Source organism: Nesoenas mayeri, assembly GCF_963082525.1.
Source record: "Nesoenas mayeri genome assembly, chromosome: 6".
Lineage (NCBI taxonomy): Eukaryota > Metazoa > Chordata > Aves > Columbiformes > Columbidae > Nesoenas > Nesoenas mayeri.
In genome coordinates, this window is record NC_137545.1 from 9,630,503 (window position 1) to 9,648,013 (window position 17,511).

Genomic DNA, 17,511 nt, shown 5'->3' on the forward strand with positions numbered 1-17,511 from the left:
ATCACCATCTTCTGGAACATCATGATAACTCTCCAAACCCTATCTGTCCTGCTGCATTCTATAGCAACAAAAGTAAAATTAATTGGCATGCATAGCTGCCTGGACTCTATTTAAATTGATGGTTTTTTATGAACTGCAACTAGGGCTTATTTTTGGAGCAGGGCTTATATTTCGAGCATCTTCCAAAATCCTGAAATAGCGTGCTAGAGCTTGTTTTCAGGGTAGGTCTTATTTTGGGGAAATATAGTAATGCTGCACCAAGCCTGGACTGGCCCAGCTGGCACCTCTTTTGCTGCCAGCGCTGGCTCTCTCTGTGATCCGCTGTGATCACACCTGTCATGCACAATGTCACTCCTTCTCACTGCAGCTGCCCAGCTCAGCCTCTCTCCCTTGAGCTTGTGCATTTCTCTCACAGCATCCCCCAGCTACGCTGCCTCTTACCCAAATTCAAAGTCCCTACTGCCTCCTTGCACGTATGAGAGGAGAGCAATTCTTATCTCATGCTCCCTTGAACCCAGCGAAGTTTAACTAACCAAGAAACCCTTGCCAAATAGCCAAGCCAACCGAGGGAGCTGCTGGCAAACTCTCAAATGCTCAGAAGCACCTCTGAGGTACTGATTAACTTCACCCGGCTTGTCCTGCACTTGCCTTTGCAGCCGCTCCCTTCACATTAAGGGTGCTGCGAGGTTTGGATGGTGCTGTGAGGTTTGGATGGCAAATTCTTCTAGCTGCAGAAAGGAGGAGAGGACTTTTTCCAAACAGCTCTCTGCTTACCTCTTTTTGGCAAATGCAGAGTGGCCAAAAAAAACCCCAAACCATACCAACGCCAAACCAAACCCCAAAACTAAACCAAAAACCAAAACAAAACACAAAGAACTTTTCACGAGAAAACACTGTTTACTAAACTGGTCATCTTCCCAATGATCAAATGTGTGTTTTATGTAAATCTGGAAATAACGTATTTCAGGTGTTCATGTTTTTTCCCTTACATTTTATAACACAAAAGATTAGGAGAGTATTTTTTTTTCACTCCTATCTCAGAGCTTTTCCCCTCAGTCAGCCTCTCTCTGTGTCTCTTCTTGGTGTCATTGCAGACTCTGGAGATTCCTGCCAGCTCAAAGAGTTGGCTTATCAGCCCTTTCCCTTTATCTTGAGAGTGTCTTGTTCTGTCCTTGGAGAAATTATCTGAACATCCGTGATCAAGAGAGAAATCTGAATGAATCTGACTGGCAGGTTGAGGAGCTAGTTCTCCATTGAACGCTGAGGAAATCCAATGACACAGCACAGAAAGGGGTCATGGCATTTGGCTTTACAAATAATGATTAATAAAAAAAAACCAACCCACAACCCAGAGCACTAAATTATTAACTAGACAGAGAAGGACAATTCAACAGATAAACCAACTGGCGTCCTTCAAAAGTGTCTTCAAGCTACAGTTTGAAGAAGACTTTCACAGTGTGTACTCTCACCACAGGAACATGACTTTGCGGCTTTGCTGTGCCTGGATTTTTATCCTCCTCATTCCCAGCCTCTCAGATGGAGGGAAACTCCTGGTGGTGCCCATGGATGGAAGCCACTGGCTTAGCATGAAGCCTGTGGTTGAAAAGCTCAGCGAGAGAGGACATGAAGTGGTGGTGCTTACACCAGAAGTAAGCTGGCAGGTAAGAAAGACAGAGGCATACACGGTAAAAACATACCCCGTGTCTTACACAGTAGAAGACCTGGATAATAGCTTTCGTGACTACCTTGCTGCTCACCTGAAGGACTTGCCTTTTCCGCTGAACACTCTAGCGATGTACAACAGCTCTGTGCATGTTTTCCATATATTCTTTGCTCAGTGCAAGGAACTTTTCAGGAACAAGGAGACTTTGCAGTACTTAAATCAAAGCGGCTTTGATGCTGTCCTAACCGACCCCATCCTTATGTGTGGAGCAACAATTTCTAATTATCTTGCTCTTCCGTTTGTGTTCTTCATGAGAGGATTGCCTTGCAACTTACACTACGAAGCAGCGCAGTGCCCAAGCCCTCTGTCTTACGCTCCGAGACTGTTCACCTTCAACTCGGACCGCATGACTTTTTTCCAGAGAGTGGAAAATGCACTGGTTTCCCTCCTGGAGCTTGTGTACTGTAATGGTTTCTACAAAGAAGCACTAGCGTTTTCCTCCGAAGTTCTTCAGAGAGATGTATCCCTGCTAGACACGTTCAACTCTGCTTCCATTTGGCTTCTGAGACTTTGTGTTTGAGTATGTCAGACCAGTGATGCCCAATATGGTCTTTATTGGAGGTATAAACTGTGCTGAGAAGAAACCACTGCCTAAGGTATGTTCTTTTTCCTCCAAATTACACATTTTGCAACGGAATGTGATTACATCTTGTCTGGAAATCTAGTGCTAATTAAGTTTTCTATTTCTGGTAATGATTTAATGCAGCCAGATTTTTGCAGTTGTTTTGCACAGGCTGAAATCAAATTATCATCATGGAGGTAGGTGACCTATTTGAATTAATGAGGATTTTTGGGCAAGTCCAACAAGAAATGGACTTCATCGGCCAGCTACAAATTACCATCCTCTGTGAATGTATATTCACTGACTAAATGCATTTTTATTTTGATTTCCTGGAGTCTGACATCTTTCTTTGACCTGACCAAAAGCCCAAAGACCATGCCCTGAGAGTCATCTTTTGTTTTTAACTCTGTGCTCAGTAAAGTCAGTTAAGTTGCCTTGTCTGTGTTTTGATGACTTGTGGCTTCCAAAGTATGTTGTTTCTATTTGTAGGTCATGGTGAAACATAAATGTCATGTTGAAATGGGAAAAATTAATCTGGAAGAGTGTATTTGGTGAAATACACTTGTATGCAAAACTCAGCTAAGTTTTCATACCTGTTTCTTGACATTTGCTTTTGCCAGAATTGTTCTGCAGGGTTTTTAATCCTAATCTAGAAATTTAGATCTATTTTGATAGTTACTATATGGTCTCTAAAGAGTTAATAGCACTGGACACTTCTTTCCAGGCACAAAGCAGGACACAGATCTCTTTCCTATGATAGGAAATTACTGCCTTGCTTCTGAATTGTGGTCACACAATTTCACTGTACAATTGCAGGACAGCAGTTTTGAGCTGATGTTTTTTTCATTCTTTCCCATTTCTTTCATACTCTTTGACAGGCTTCTGCAGAGTCCACTGAACTTGATAAAGAATAACATTGTAAATTCAAATCCTAGAATAGTATTATAAATATGACGTTGTCTTCCATTAGGCTCAAGAAACTGTTGCTTCATAGGTTGCGATTTAAGATGTAAATTCTTGCTGGTTGCATGACTTAAGTCTTTACTTCTATATCTGAAGGTCTCAGAGCTGCAGTTTGTTGCTTACTACAAGGGTAGTGCCATCCTGCCCTCATTTTATACCTGGCATCTCCCATCTTCACACTGACATTTGTCATCTGGTGGAAACCACATGTTCCAAACCTTGAAAGTACTTGCGTTTCTTCAGTCCACCTGTTACAGCAACATGTTCTGCAGAGAGCAGAAGAATTTCTCCTATTTCACTTCAAACAGTGCCCAGTAGCAAGGCAATAATGCAGCAGAGTGTAAACAAATGTGAAGTGGGTCATGCATGGGGAAAAAAAACCAATCTGCTGATCTGTACACAGTAGTAAACCCTGGGCTGGTCACGACTTTTCAGAAATACAATTGTATTATTAGAATAGATAGTTCTCTGAAACACAGTAGCCCGTTATTCAACAAGAAAACAAAAAGGATGACCAGAAAAGGGAGAGAGAACAAGAGATTGAAGACGCATTTTATTTTCTGAGACGAGAAGCTTAAGCCACAGACCATTCAACACTGTCCACAGTTTTGCACAGGCAGAAAAACCAGGCGCTGTGGCCTCATTCCAGAAGAGGACTCCTCGCTGCCATATCTCACACGGTGCTGTGGAGAACCTGCACCAGGGTGCTGTGGAGCTCCTGCCTCTGCAGAACTGGGCAAGTGTGTCTTATCCAGCACCGAGCTGGGAATTAAATCCCGCGTTCCCTGACCCTCCTGAGCTATAAGAATCCTCTCCATCCTGCAGTGCTCTTGTGTAAAAGGAGTGGGAGAACATGCGACTGCAGGACTGGGCCTGGGGGAACACAAACTGCACTTATTGACTAAGGTAACTGCACTGGCTGCCGCAGGCTGGGCTTCCTCATGTCCCACTTTGCATAGGCATCTGTCTCAACAGCAAGTACATATTCATTAACAGACACATAAATCCACTTGCCAAATCCCAGTGTGTCTGGAAGTCTAATACAAGGTTCGCAGGAAGTCAGAGCCAGTATTTCGGCTGAGCAGAGGTCCCGTGCCAGCATCAGCCTTTAATGACTCCAGAAGGACCTGAAGGCTGGCAGGATAAATGGTCCCTCATTAAGAGAACATTTCAAATGAACTCAGACTGTGAGCCCTGAGACACTTTTGGCCAGACTTACTGTGAAGTTGCTATTTTGTGCAGCACGTAAAATCAAAGTTAGATCAAAGCAAAGTTCAGAAATGTAAGCTATAGCAGCCTTTCAAAATGCTTCTTGTGTTCATGTTACTTGTTCAAACTGGTTAACTTAAAACGTTGTTTCGGTGGTGCTAAGGAAAAAATCCTTGCAAAGGGCACCTGTACCCCATTCTGGTTTGAAGCGTGTGGTGCTCGTTATCAGTTCCTGTGGTAAGTGCAGGTGAGCAGCATGGAGTAGTTGGAGAAACAAAGGGCTCAAAGAGTGAGACATTAAGTTTTAAGTTGTGTTTAAGTAGGTAGTTAAGAAATGGAGAAGTAGAGCTGAATAAAGACCCTGTGGTTTGTCCCTCTAGCACAAGGATTAAGCAAACAGGTCCTGTTCTGAAACCCTCCTGCCAGAGCCAGCAGCACTTAGGACACTGATAAGGAGGCATTCCTAACTGGTCCTCTGAAACATGCAATTAAAGCGAATACAAAGACTCTGACAAGAAGCCGAAGAATACAGTAAGCAGTACCAAAGCACGCACACATACCTGGTACACAGAGCAACACTTTTGAAAAGCCTGTTCAACACAAAAGCCACTTTATGGGACCTCAGAAGGGACCCTGTTGTGTCTGCGGGTACTGTTACTTTGCTAACCAGACTAGTACAGCTATAGCGGTACTCTTCATTTTCAGCACTGGAGCAGTAGTCATCACACTGTTCATGAACCAAATGCTAGGGTTGCTTTTTCCATGCAATATTCAAGGTGTTGATGAACCTAGTGACAGTTCAGAGCAGCCAGCTTTCACTGTTTATGTTTTTGTAAAGGAAGTTGAGCACTTTTAAAGCTGACAATAATGTTCATCTGCTTTATATTGCAAAATCAAAATACACAGTGTCAGACAATACAATCAGCACTACTTTTGAAAAAGAAAGTTTAGCCGTTGTGCGTTGTACATCTTTAGTGTGCAGTATATATAAACCTGAAACAGCTGCTTTAACCAAACACGTCATCTCACTGTCCTCCTCAGTCTGCTTTTGTCCACAGCCCTGTGCCTCTCATATTTTGAAGAGATATTGAAAGAAGCTGGAAAACATAGTTCTTCAGTGTACGGTTCTCACTCTTTGAGCCCTCTGTTCCTGGCTGTCAACATCTCATCACTTCTGTGGGTTGTTTTTCCTCCAAAGTCATGCTAGCCAAACTACATTCTATCTTATCCTGTGTTGGCAAATGCCAGTGCCTCTGCATAGCTATGCAAAATATAACAGGGTAAAGCAGACAGGTTCGCATCAGCAGCTACCACTCTGCATTTACTGGAATCCCTTTGCCTGATGCACTTTAGCATTAAAAATAAAAAATTAAAAATAAGAAGAGTAGGTTCAGTTGCACAAGGATTTGTCCATATATAAGCCTCATCCATCATCCAAATCCTGGGAAATGAAACTAGATCATCGCTTGTGCATTTTAGCAACCTGATCCTGTTTGCAAGACCCAGAGCACAAGGAGGCAAGCAATCTCACCTACCAACAGGAAAACAAATCCAGCATTGAAACCAACATTTCCATGCTGTCTCAAAAACATTTAGTTTAGTTTTAGTGTTGCTCATACAGCAAGTAGCTGCTGAGGTATCCATTTGCTATATCCTCTTTCCTTAGTGCCACTCACTGTTTGTTGCTCAGCTTAGAAGAAATCCACAGGTCACCACCAGTCCCAGTCAGAGATAAGCTCCAGCACAGCAATGCTCCTTGCAAGCTCAAAGAGACAGCCTGGAGTAACCCACACAAGTCCTGTGGTGAGAGATGCTCCTGGGAGGAAAATAAATTGCAGTCCTGAGTCACCCGAGCTTCAGCTGTGTTTAACATAAAATATCTCTCCTTCAGTATCCAGCGGGGAAGCTTTACCTCCTAGATGCCAGAAGCAGGCACAACACAAAGAGTTCTCTCTCTTTGAGCCCTTTTTTCTCCAACTACTCCATGCTGCTCACCTGCACATACCACAGGAATTGATAATGAGCACCACACCCTTCAAACCTGAAAGGGGTAGAGGTGCCCTTTGCAAGGATTTTTTCCTTAGCACTACCCAAAACACTGCTCTGGCATTGCTTTTACTTGCATAAAGACAAAACCTTCCTCCAGCAAAGCCTTGAGGGCCTCAGTTCAGTGCATGTTCCCAGGGGATGGCAGTGAATGCTGGCAAAGGAGGAGTCACACCACCCTAATAGAGCTTTAGTGAAAACACTAACCAGGGTATTTTTTTTATAACAGCCCAGAAATCAGTTCCTCTCTCAGGAGACATGAACTCCAGCGATAGCTTGTGCCTTCCTGTGAGTGGATTCAAACCCACAGGACTGACTACCAAGTTCCTGGCTAATTTAACCAAGAGATGACCCCACTTCTCATCAAAGTTGGGGTTTTCTATGTGTATTATCAGTGTGATTAGTAAAAAATATTATAGCTCCTCCTAAATTTCGTCTCGCTCACAATATATAAAAAGGGTTTTCAGGACAGTGACCAAAGACTAAGGCTCCTTCTTTGTATCCCAAAAAAGTCTCCACTGGCCTCCTTTCCATTCACTTGCCCTGAAACCATCATTTAGATGGGTTTTTTTGTTTGCTTGTTTGTTTGTTTGTTTTTGTGTGTGTAGGAGTTTGTTTTGTTTTGTTTTGTTGGTGTGTTTTGGATTTTTTGTTTTGTTTTGGTTTTTTTTTTTGTATTTTTGTTGGGGTTTTTTTTGTCTAGTACCATGGAGAGAAAAGCCAAACAGGACTTTTCTTCTCCTCAGATTTGGAATTGCATGGTACATCCCGGTAGCTCTGATATATTCATAGGACATGCAGTATTGACAGCTTCCAGGGGGTGGGAATCTATCAACCTCCACATACTGGTCAGGTATTTTCAGGCTAGCCCATAAAACAAATGATGTTGCAATTTCCATTCCTTCTGCTGGGTGTATTTTACAGGTTGCCTTTTGAAAGCAAAACCAGGTTTTTCTCACTGGGTACCTACCAAGTCAATGGCATTAACTACAAACATTATTACATGATGACAATCCCACTCTTCTTAGTTTCATGAAGGAAGGAACGTGCTAACATACTTTCAAGCTTGAAAATTAATAACAAGTACAAAGAGGGACATCTCTTTTCAAGAGCAGTATGCTCCCATTTCCTGTATTGCAGTTAAATATTGACAGATAACCGCAATGATGCTGGGAAGTTAAACATTTACTTCTGCAGTGAATAAGTTTCCTGCAGACAAGTTAGAGCTTGCATGGATCTGTGTCGGATGTGTACAGAGCAGAACTCTCCAGTTTACTTCCACTGAAATGGGTCTTCCATTTCAGTGTTTTTACCAACATACTGGGATATTTCTTCTTCTGGTATCATCTCTAATCTTTGCTGAAGGTGGAAAGATCCTGGTGGTACCTCAAGATGGAAGTCGCTGGCTCAGCATGCACCCAGTGGTGGAGAAACTCCAGCAAAATGGACATGAAGTTGTTGTGGTTGTACCATCAACAGATTTGTATTTGAAGCCAAAGGAGCCTCAGAATTATACAGTGAAAGAATATCCAGTACATTACACAGACGAAAATTATTCTGTTGTGCTCAAGTCCTTTGTTAATGCTCATCTTTCTGAAGAATCTATTTTGAATAAAATTATTTCAATACATCAAAGCATGGTAGAAATTACCAAATTCTTTTTGAGCAACTGCGAGAGCCTTTTTCACAACAAAGACATGATGCAGTATTTGAGAGAGAGCAAATTTGATGTGGTTTTCACGGATCCAGTTCTGATGTGTGGACCAATAATTGCTGAGTATCTTTCAGTTCCTTCTGTGTACTTCTTGAGGGGGCTTTTTTGCAGTATGGATTCTGAAGCTACCCAGTGTCCAAACCCTCCTTCTTATATCCCCAGACCCTTCCTAAATCATTCAGATCAGATGACATTTACTCAACGCGTGAAGAACACAGTAGTCCATTTGCTGGAGGTCATTTACTGTAAGCCTATATTATTTCTATTTGAAGAACTTGCAAATGAGATACTACAAAAGAAAATGACAGCTACAGACCTTCTACGCCGTGGATCTGTTTGGCTAATGAGATTTGATTTTGTGTTTGAGTTCCCAAGACCGGTGATGCCAAACATGGTTTTTATTGGAGGGATAAACTGTGATCAGAAGAAAAAACTGTCTCAGGTATGAAATTTCATTTTGTTTTTATTGAAAAGGCAAGAACATAAATGTTTAAGCATCCTTAGATCAAAACCTAACTGGCAGCACCTTGGTATTTAAAGATAGAAAGCTAATGAGAAATCTTGCATGATGCAGAAATGTTATTTCCTAGTATCCAACATTCAGGTTAGATCATATCCTGGCAAAGCCAATGTCTTATCAGATATGAAAATCCAAGTGACATGTAACTTTAATGCAAATAATAAGCTGTTTTGTTGAACTGAAGCTCACCTGGATTTTGGTGAGCTGCAAACTTTCTTTACTAACAGGAGCCAGACGTAGTAGCTTCCATTTCATCGAAGTTTTTTATGCCATGTCCATCTCCGTAAGAGCTGTCCCTACAACCAAGACCAGGCTCCAAGGACTTGGCTGTATTGCTCTGAAAGAGCCTGAAGAACATCCATAAGCACAGTCTGCCCTCTGTCTGCCCCATGGTGTCCTCCCTTTCCAGCTGTCTCATGGACTGTCCATCCATACCTCTGTGTACCCATTTTCCTTTCATATACTTTGAAGGTCATAGGAAATAAGATTTTAGCTATTCATCAGTTCTTTTTCTGTCATATCCATCTGCCAGATTGATTCATTTACATCCTTCCTGTTATGTGAAGCTGTCAAGGAAAGCCTTTTAAAAATGAATCTGCTCCTTCTTTTGTAGGCTATTTAATTGTTTTTAAGCTTTTCTGGGTGGGGATGCCTTCATCTGTCAGTCTAGCTTAAAGGCATCATCTTCTAGTGTTCATTTGACAGCATTTTCAGAGGTTATGAGCAGCAGATCTGTTTCTGCACATCACCTTCTCCTGGGCTGTTTGAAAAATTCCCATTAAGTTAGTCCTGTGTTGTAAACTACTGATACGGGGACTGTGCATGTGATGGAGCTGGCTGTTCTTTTTGGAGGGCATGTTCTCAATAACATCAAAGCTTTCCCACCAGGCTAGAGAATATAAGCATGCAGAAAGATCCACCAGTAATGTACAGCCCTGAATGTTCTGGACAAGCAAATTGTAACCCAAAGGCACCTGCCCAGCCACCCATTTTTAAATTTTTATGATGAGAGATTATCACCAACATCTAAAACCCCAGCAGTTTACAATCAAGAAGGATCAGAGTCCGTTAACTGTTTCAGTCATGAACTAAACTGACATGGACCATGAACTCTTGGGTTCATTATTCGAAACCTGTTGTTAGTTTATGTTATCTGAGGTACAATGTTGACCTGCTGTTTTGCAATTTAGTTTTATACTCGATAAGAGGTTAGATAGATATACAGAGATGTGGAAAGATTTTCTGTTGGCTACTTATCTTTAAAAAAGAGCGTGTTTGCATCAATGAAAAAAATAATTCAATTTTTCAGTTGTACCAACTGGTTTTGGTTATTAAAAAAAAGCAAAACCCAAAACCAAGGTACTTTAACATTGATTCCTCATATTTATCTTCACTATAAGTTATGTTTTGCTGTACAACTTGCCTTAGCTGCTTTAGAAAATACTTATTAAAAGAATATCAGTTTACTACACTCTGTGACAACACTCTCAGCCTTCAGTGATGTAGAGAACTCCAATACCAGATGGAAAAAACCTAATTTTGATGCATGCTTCCTAGACTCAGTACTACCATGTAGGGTAATCCCAGCAGTGTTTTTGCCCATCTGCTCTGTGGATGTGTTTCCTTCTGGGGTTCCCATGTATCTCAGAGCACGCTGTCAGTAAATGTCATGTCAGTAAATGTGGCTGGTGGGAAGAAGTATCATGGACCTACTATGGGAAGGAGAAGGCTGTGGCAATGAGATGTACTCACAGCTTAGGAGAGTGAAGCATATGACGGGAAACACACCTTTCTCATGCTCACACAAGCCCGCTTCTGAAGTACGAACCTCCTCCTCAACCTTTTATAATCATTAATCACCTAGTGCAACTGCCATTGTGTACAAACATGTGAGGGCCTGAAACACCAGGCAAGCCAAAGGGCAAAGCAACATCAGAAAGCGCTGTTTGCAGAGGTGGACTATAGCTACAAAAGCCTGTGAACCCACCCAGCCCCTCTGTGCACGAGTCCCTGACTGTCGGACTCGCAGCATGTTGCTGGCAGTGCTGCTGCCATTCCTGTGCTGCCCGGGCGCTGCCGCCGCCGAGAAGCTGCTGGTGATCCCCATGGAGGGCAGCCACTGGCTGAGCATGAAGGAGGTGCTGGCTGAGCTGGGCGCGAGAGGCCATGAAATAGTCGTCGTCACCCCAGACAGCAGGATCCTGATAGATTCCTCGGAGATGTACGAAATGAAAATGTATCCTGTGCCTTTCAAAAAGGAAGACATGGAAAAACATATGCGCTCATTCAGTGAAAACTGTTTTAGTGAAGAGCCCTTCCTGACGAGATTTGTGAATACCTGGGTTCATTTCAGAAAGGCTGTTGCCATGTTTGAAGCCTTCTGCAGTTCCTTACTGTACAACGAAGAGATTATGAAATACATTGAAGAAAGTAAATTTGACGCCATCTTTACAGATCCTCTGACACCCTGTGGACAGATAGTTGCTTTGCACTTCTCTATCCCTACTGTTTTCTTCTTGCGGGGCATCCCGTGTGGTATAGACATTCAAGCTGCTCAGTGTCCAGACCCAGCATCCTACGTCCCACGACTTTTCTCACTCTATACAGATCATATGACATTTCCTCAGAGAATGAGGAACTTCTTGCTCGCCACTGCGGACTATCTCACCTGCAGTATATTCTTCTCACCATTTGAAAGCCTGGCCTCAAACTTTCTCCAAAAGCCAATGACAGTTACACAGCTTTTAAGTCATGGATCCATTTGGCTGAAGAGAACTGACTTTATCTTTGAATATCCTATGCCTGTCATGCCCAATATGGTTTTCATTGGAGGCATAAACTGTGGACAGAGGAAACCATTATCTCAGGTCAGTGTCTGGCTGGGAAAGGTATAACATGGGAAAAGTTCTGGCAGTCATACACCTGTACCATCTGAGCGAGGTCCAATGGTGTGTTTGATATGGACATTGCTTGCCTAAAGAGATAATTTAGGTTAATGCTTTCTCTATAGCCAAAAACTGAGTGATATGGTGGACCAGGAGAACAAGATGTGATTCCATCTCCCTTCCTTGGGTCTGCCCAACACAGAGATTTCGTTCAATGAGGGGATCACATGCTATGCTGCGTTCAATTCCAGCTGAAGTCAGGTACACAAACAGCATCTCACCCAGGAAATAATGCAAAAAATGCACTAAATTGCTTTGTTTCCTAGAAAGGATAAAGTTTTATCCTTTGTAAATGCTGCTTAAAAAGAAACAGACTTTCTTCTATTTTTTCCTTGAACTGTTTTCACTTGCCAGCCTTCCTTGAGTCTTAGGGGATGGATTCCTCCTGCCTATCACCACTCCTACTCTTCCCCCCAATCCATGGGCCTTTGTGAACACAAATGAGTGAAGCCTCACAAGAAAATAGATTTGCATTTTACAAGCCTGGCACACCTTGCCAAAGCCAACCTTAACCGCCCTCAGGCTTTGCTTTACCCCTCCCAGTACTTCACCTGATGCTGCCCATTGAAAGTACTGCCCATTTCTGTTGAGCTGCTAGTGTTCAGAACTTGCTGTTTCACAAAAGCCTTTCAAATTACCACCAGCCCCCCACACCGCTGCTTTTATGAGAGGAGTTTTTTCCTATCTGTCCTGTCCATCAGAGCTGCTTAAGGGCTCCTCAGGGCCAATCCCAGGCAGACCCTCCAGGAGAAGCCATGTGGCAGCTCCAGATTAAAATCAGACTTTCCTCTGAAGACAAACTCACTCTCATGGTGCTCAAGGGATAAAGATCATAGTCCAGCAGCAATATTTATTGCAGAAGTACTGATTCTTCCATCCTGATTTCTTCTTGTCTTCCACCTATGCCTCTAAATCACACAGTTACATCTCACGGAACAATATAATCCTGCAGGTTGCCAAGTTTATCAGAAATACTTATTAACTGCTCAGACACAGTATCTTACTTTTAGTTTTTCATTTGAAGTAGTAACACCACCTCTTACCATTTAAAATCAATTCCTGTCCTGAAACAAGAGGGCTGTTGCTGGCTATTTCTGTCCAGGCTTTCCTATATTTAACTAGCTACAAGAAGAACTGAGTGGCTTTTCCTTTCTGTTGTTCCTGGAGAAAGAAAAGAAATGAGAGCAGCACAGAGATGTAGGTCAGGATGAAAACAAAGAAGTATTGTGCTTGACAGCACAGATTCAGGGGTTTTCCTTTGCTGATACAAGCCTCTGCTGCAATGTTGTTTATTGTAATAAATTTGTACCTTGTGGTGTCCCTGGCCCCAGTGCTGAGCTCTCTATAAATCACAGAGCCTCCTCCTTAGGATTTGCATAGATATTGTGCTGTATAGCGGCATAATTTTATAATTAGATTTAAATATAATCTTGACAAGCATTTCAGAACAACTGTAAAATGCTTATCGAGAAGAAAGGGAAGAAGGAAAGCAAGAAAGCCATTTTAACATCTGCAAGCGCAGTTAACTTCCAAGTGCCAGTACTATTCAAAGACTTGGGATATTGTTTTTACACAGTCTGATTGTATTTTCAATTCAACATCCATCAGCTCAGGGAATGAATCAGAAAGGATTCATCACAAGGCTGCCTCAGATACCAAGCCCAGTTCTGCCCAACCCAAGCTGATTTATCACTGTTCCTTAAATGATTCATCAGTGCCTTGAACAATGACTGGTTTTGCTGGAAAAAACAGATCATTAAGAGGAATGCAAGAATCTGGCAAGGGGCTGTGGGGTCTCCTTAAAATCTGTTACGTCAGGGCAGATGAGCCTTGGATTTCTAGCAACATGGCTCATGTAAGTATATCCAGTTATTTAGTTTCTATAGGAGTTGTGGTTTTCCTGTCTCTGTTTTGCTTAGCCCTTGGTGGAAAGTTGTTGGTGGTGCCAATGGATGGGAGTCACTGGCTCAGCATGTGCTCATTGCTGGTGGCCCTCAGCCAGAAAGGTCATGAAATTGTCGTTGTCACACCAGAAGTAAGCTTGAACATGAAGGCGTCTGAATAACACTCTCAAAATGTATCCAGTGCCTTTAACGAGGGAAGAACTGGGAGCAAGCATGCATTCATTTGCGAATGATCTTTTTGAGAGAAGACCTTTTCTTCAAAGGATTGCTGCGCTTTATGAAGAAGTTAAAGTCATCTCCAGTCTCTACATTTCTTCCTGTACCAATTTACTGATGCTATATCTTGAAGGGAGTAAATTTAATGCTGTTCTCACAGATCCCACTGTACCATGCGGACAAATACTGGCTCTGCATCTCTCTATCCCATCTGTTTTTTTTTTTTTGCGGGGACTTCCCTGCAGTTTTGGTTTGCAGGCTACCCAGTGTCCAGACTCTCCTTCCTACGTCCCAAGAACATTTACAGACAGCTCAGACCACATGATGTTTCTGCAGCATGTGGAAAACTTATTTCTGAAATCATCAGAATCCTTTCTTTGCAATTTTGCCTATTTGCCATTTGAATTTCTGGCCTCAGATGTTCTCCACAGACCAGTAACAATGAAAGAGCTCTTAAGCCACGGATCTATTTAGCTTAAAAGAATGGATTTTGGTTTTGAGTATCCCATGCCAGCGATGCCCAACATAGTTTTCATTGGAGGTATAAATTGTGGAAAGAAAAAGCCCTTATCTCAGGTCAGTGATTTCCTTTATGAAGTATGTTAAGCTTTGAAGGGAAAAGGCTGTTTACAAATGCTCTATGTATAATTGTATACTTGAGTTTGTGGGATTTATACTTGCATTAAGGTATACTGTAAAGACAAAACAGGTGAAAAACTGGGTTGATTTTAATTCTCTCCCACTCTTGCAGGTAGTCTTCTATAGCATTAGCAGGATCTAAGCATTTTTGCTTATGCAGTTGTTTTCTTTGGGCGAGCTGGACGTAGTTTATCAGTGAACTCTCCCTAACAAGCCACACACCCACCAGTGAGGGTGATCCCCAACTTAGCAGGCAACTCTGCTGCTTATTTTTACCAGGTCAGTATTATCTGAAACTATTTGTTTTACTTTCACAACTGATTTTTAAAAACAATGAATCTTTTTGGTTAGGAGAACCATCCTTCCATAATCTAGAAATAAAGTGTCATGATGCATGACTAGTTGCTTTGTCAGTCTAGGCTTATCCTTCTATTGTATGGATTCCTTACGCAATTTTCTGCAGAACCATTGGAGGTTTTCATAGCTGCTACCCAGCACTGAGCCATCTGCAGCAGCTCACACTGCCTTCTGAAACATTTCCCTGCAAAAGGTGTACCTAGAAATCCAATAATTTGGTAAATGTCCTTAAAAAAGTTCTAGTGCATACCATCAACCTCTATCATAAATTACACTATGGTCAAAATTACTTATGTGCAATAATTATTATAATTATGTCTGATTGTCTGCAAATCCTGTCTATGCATTAGTGTTGTTTGCTTTCGTGACCCTAGGGCGTGCTCTTCCTAGGCTGATCCAGAATGGAATTTCAAAGTTGCTAATCCAGTTTTAAATGTATCTGGCAAAACAATATGCCTTTATCCTTCCTCCCTCCAACTCCTACTTCATCCTTCTAGAAAGAGGCCTTTCAGGGAAATGAACTTCGGTAGCCAATTTTCCATTTCCATTACAGTGTCAAGATATAAAACTGGATAAGAAACCAGACCATTTCCTATGTGAAGCATTAATATTTTTCCAGCCTTTAACAAATAAAAAATGATTTGAACTGGTAGGAGGGGAAGATTTTCCTCATACTGAAAATCTTTGTTTGGAAAATTAATGATCTGTTAATTGTGGAATTATTGTGCATTTTTGAGCAGACCGTTTATTTAAGGATCCCACACTTTCTTAAATCCTAGTGTTCCTCCACTATAAAGAGGTGGGTGTTTCCCAGTTTAGCTGCCACTCTGATTGTTGTCTGCCAAATCGGCTGTACCTTAACACCCCTTATTCCATCTTTGTCATACGCATAGTTATACATTTACCACACAGCAAATAAATCTAAAGACCGCTCAGAGAACCACAGCACAGCTTGCTTACAAGCACAGAGCCGGGAATATTTTATCTGGGCAGCACATGACATATCTCCTGCACTTGCAAAAGGTTCATCCAGAGGGAAGAAGTGCAGTCCCACCCAGAATCAACCCTGCCTGCTTCCTAGGACACTCTTTACTGTTACTCTAATAAAAATTGATAGGGTTTATTTGGTGCATCCACCACGCACCACCAGCCTGTGGGCTTGGCTGGAATTAAATGTTTATTACGCAGCCCTTTATCAATTAAATGATTATCCATTTACCACATAGCAAATACCTCCAAAGATCAAAAGTCAAACAGAAGCACAGATTGCTTAAAGGCGCAGAGCTGGTGCTCTTCCTTCAGTGTCACCAGCGGTTTTCTTTGTGGGCAGCACTCACCAGGTTTCTGCAGAAATGGTCCCGGTGCTTAGTGCTCATGCACGAGTCACAGCGACGCTGGTTCTGCTCCTGTCCATGCTCAGCTTGGCTGCTGGGGGGAAGCTGCTGGTGGTGCCGGTGGATGGGAGTCATTGGCTCAGCATGAGGGAAGTGTTGGATGGTCTGAAGCAGAAGGGACATGAAATAGTCGTCGTAGCACCTGAAGTCACTCTCCACATAAAGCCGACAGATAATTTTGTTATGAAAATATACCCAGTGCCTTACACACAGGAAGAGATGCATGAATCTTTCGAAGCATTTGTACAAACTGTACTTGAAGAAGGATCTTTTCTGGAAAGATTTCTTAAAATATACAACAACATGAAAAGATTCTCTGATCTTGGACTCTCTAGCTGTTCACACTTACTGTACAACGAAGAGCTTCTCAGGTATCTCAAGGAGAGTCAGTTTGATGCCGTTCTTACAGACCCTGTACTACCGTGTGGGCCGATACTGGCTGAGCATCTTTCACTCCCTTCTGTGTTTTTTTTGCGAGGCTTACCATGTAGTTTAGACCTTCAAGCCACTCAGTGTCCCGGTCCCACTTCTTATGTCCCCAGGATGTACACAGATCTTACAGATCGCATGAACTTTCTCCAGCGAGTGAAGAACCTAATCTTTGAAATATCAAATTATTTTCTCTGTGATTTTGCCTTTCAACGGTTCACAAAACTGGCTTCCGAATTCCTCCACCGGGACGTGACTGTGATGGATCTCTTACGCCAGGGTTCCATTTGGCTCTTGAGGTTTGACTTTGTGTTAGATTATCCAAGACCTTTGATGCCCAACATCATTGTAATTGGAGGAGTAAACTGTGCTCACAAGAAGCTAACACAGGTGGGTCATGCTGTGTTTTTAATTCTTGCTCTGATAGACGTACGTGTTCACAAGTGTGGAATTTTGTATTGTGGATAGGAATCAAGTTCCTGTTTGAGTGAGTTAGGCAAATACTCATGAAATAAATTATTTTTCTCTACTTTTTTAGGCAGCTATTAGGCAGCCATATCTTTTCTCTTATAAATTAGGCTCAGTTGATGCCTTTTCATTATGTGTATTTCAAGCCATTTTGTGTAACATTGAGTAAATTGGTACTCTCTTCCTTTGTGAGTGATGGATGAGCAGCAGGCAAGTCTGAGGGGCTGTCAAAGTCTTGCAGTCAAGTATAATCCATACAACTTTGCAAATCGTTGCAGGGTCCGCTACTTACTGAGAAAGGCACATCAGGCTTCTGTCCTGGTGCACCCTTGCTGCCTTACCACTTGTTTCTTTGTCAATGAACTTGTCTGCTTCCCAAGGCTATTTCCAAAGCTGGAATCAGCAGGAATGCTGCAGGTTGT

At 42.2% G+C, this 17,511-nt stretch overlaps 1 pseudogene across 1 annotated transcript in view; it reads left to right on the forward strand.

Annotated features, from left to right (window-relative positions):
* The first annotated feature begins 1,478 nt into the window (after positions 1-1,478).
* LOC308041923 (UDP-glucuronosyltransferase 1A8-like) overlaps positions 1,479-17,511 on the forward strand; it is a 28,009-nt pseudogene continuing 11,976 nt past the window's right edge. The window contains exon 1 of the transcript in view: positions 1,479-2,319. The product of the transcript in view is annotated as a UDP-glucuronosyltransferase 1A8-like (transcript). The remainder of the gene's footprint in view (positions 2,320-17,511) is intronic.